Source organism: Apis dorsata, unplaced genomic scaffold, assembly GCF_000469605.1.
Source record: "Apis dorsata unplaced genomic scaffold, Apis dorsata 1.3 scaffold_231, whole genome shotgun sequence".
Lineage (NCBI taxonomy): Eukaryota > Metazoa > Arthropoda > Insecta > Hymenoptera > Apidae > Apis > Apis dorsata.
Window position 1 is genome coordinate 1,295,952 of NW_006263513.1, and position 2,991 is coordinate 1,298,942.

A 2,991-nucleotide genomic window follows, 5' to 3' on the forward strand; every position below is an offset into this window, starting at 1 on the left:
GAACCGTCCGATCGGCGAATTTCTGTATCCCGATCACGCGCTAAGGGTGAACCATCCCCTTTAATATTAGGACCGACTCGGACCGACTCGTCTTGGTATAAAATAAAGGGCTGACATGCGAGCACGAGGGTGGAGGTGAAGAGGAACAAGAGGAAAGGCGGGCGAGATCTCGAGGAAGAACAAGGAGACACGGTGGGGAAGAAGGACGGGCAAAGGGAAGGGTGGCTTCACCACCATCGTGAGGGATGACTGAACGAGTCGGTTAAACGGGCGTCTTCTTTCATAAATTTCAAGGGGCCGCCGGATAAAGGTTTAGAATAAATCGTTCGGCCTGTTATCCACTCCAACGTCGGCGGATAACGCTAGATCAGTTATCCTGAATGCCTTCTTACGCGGCTCCTTTTGTCCCCGCGTTACCGCAACAATCGTTTGAGTTTCGTTCACGAGGATAGATTAAATAATTTTTCTAATAATCTTCTTCTTAAGTTTCTTGAAATAATTTCGAAGCAAGTTAAAAGTTATTTTTAAATTGAAGACTTCGACAGCTTCTTACGCGGCTCCTTTTGTCCCCGTATTACTGGAACAATCGTTTGCGTTTCGTTCACGAGGATAGATTAAATAATTTTTCTAATAATCTTCTTTTTAAGTTTCTTGAAATAATTTTGAAGCAAGTTAAAAGTTATGTAAACGTAGAATTCGAATTCATAAATTTTTTTAAATCTAAACGTGCTTTTGTTGAGATTATAGAGATAATTACGATAATTCGAATTATATAAGAAACATGGTAGATTAATGAGCAATGATCTTAATAAATCATTCAATATTAGATTAAGTTTTCGATCTAGCCTAAAAGTGATGAATCTTGAAATAATTTTGCAAACAAATTAGATTATTCATAAATATGAAATGTAAAGATAGAATTCAATAATTAGTTAGTTTCTCTAACTAATTTATACATGACGTTAACCACGACAATTCGAGATAACATTGTAATGAACGGATGAAATAATTTCTACATAGTTTCTCGCGACTTTACTTAACCAAAATCGTCAGCGAAAATCCATTTTTCCAATAAACGGTCTCGCGTTAGGCGTCACGTTTCCATTTTGCACGCCGTAACTTGCGTCATGCTCGCGTCTGAAAATGCGATATGAAAGTGGAAGAAGCGGGCCTGGAACGCTCATAAATACGTCCTCGAAGATCGCACAAATCGCTCGTTCGAGGCCAATCCCCTTCGACGTCTCCCGCCAGAGATACGAGAGCGGGAACCCTTCTTCGTCTCTCGCGGGCAGACACTTCAGGATACTCTCTAAGCGTATACGTTACATCGACGTGTATATACGCGCGCCACGTCGATATAACCGTCCAGGCATATAGACACTCGCGATATAGGAAAAGAAGGTTCGGCAAGGAGGGGAAGGGCCATTTCGAGAGGGTGATTCGCCGAGAAGGGCAGAGAGGGCAAACCAGCCAGAAAGCCAGTCCAATTTCTCAAACCTGTCCAATCCGTGTCGTATGCAAAATCAATCACGCGCCAACCTCGCCCGCCACCCGTCGAGACCCCCACGAATTTTCAAATCCGACCGAAGCCACGCGGTAATCCAACTCCTCGGGCGAAACTTCTCACCCATCCGCGATGCCCGATCCGAGCATCTTTTTCGTTCTGCTGCTTTTTTTCCCTTTTACTTTTTTTTCTCTATCTCTTTCTCTTATCCATCTCTTATCTCATTCTCGTCGACTTCGTTTCATGGCAATCGTACACACACATACGTACACACATGTTCGATCCGATGGACGCATTGTTCAAGTTAAATTCGCGTCGGAATCGAGAAAGATATCTGAATTTTTCTTGTCCATTCTTGCGACGATTGGTTTAGAAGAGAGATAGAAGAAGAATGGAAAGAAATTTTTCAGAGATAAGATTCGAAGGAAAGAATTGGAAGTAAAGAATTGAAAAATATCGTTATTAATTAATGGAGTAATTTAATTTTGGAAATTAACTTATATCGAATTCGCCAGGATGCGCTTTTGAAAAATAAGATACGAATCAAAAGTGATACGATCTCGTCGGGAAAATATTGATCAAACCGACTCCGATTGTAGAAATAAATCTCTAACGGACTATTTAAATTATTAAAAAAAGAAAGAGAAATGATGTAGAGGCAGTTGCTCGAGTTCCGATTTCCCAACTTCCCTCCATTCAAACGACCATTTCCTACATCCAATCCTTAAACTTCGAGCCATACATACGAGCCGCACCGTGCATTTTCCCCGTGCATCTATTTAACAACCTCGACAAAGCCCGATCCCCTCCCCCCTCCCTCTCCCCTGCTCATATAAACGGCGAAACGAGACAAAGCTTGCGCCCAGAGGAGCTAGATGCAAATACACCTCGAACCCGGCGATGCGTGCGCCCGAGAGAAAAGTTCTCGCGAGCCATTAGAAACTTCGTTCCCACACTCGACACACAGCCTCCCTCGTTTCGACGAGCCTATTCCATTGATATGCATCACCTTCGATCAATCGCGCCCCGTCATCATTAGGGGAAGGGGGATTCCTCGGCCGCTAAGGCCTCTCTGAAAAAAAAAAGTAATTTGTCCTTTGGGGGCACTCGACTTCAAAGTCGAGTTTTTCAACGGGACATTCGTCCCGCGAGCGGGCCGTAGAGCGGCGAGAACGTTCTACTTGCGCACCCCTTTCTACTTGACGATGCATCAGACTTGCTGATTTCTCCCGGGCGAAACATCGAGCACGGACGTTGGTCGGTCCGCGTTGGCCGTTTTTCCAGCTTTACCAAGGGATGTTTGGGGAACTCGAAGACGGACGGAGGGGGAGGCGCGGCTACCACAGGGGTGCGAAAAGTTTAGCATACGCATTTTGTACATTGAAATCCCGACACGCTCGCCCAACTTTAAATTGAAACCCGGCTCCCCCTCCCTTCCCCTCCAAAGTCGATAGCCCGTCGTCGTGGCCGTCCTCCGCGTAGTCGGC

At 44.8% G+C, this 2,991-nt stretch overlaps 1 protein-coding gene across 1 annotated transcript in view; it reads right to left on the reverse strand.

Annotated features, from left to right (window-relative positions):
• The window catches only part of LOC102675044, a 302,188-nt gene that overhangs the window by 136,288 nt on the left and 162,909 nt on the right, over window positions 1–2,991 (reverse strand). The gene's annotated exons all lie outside the window — the stretch shown is intronic.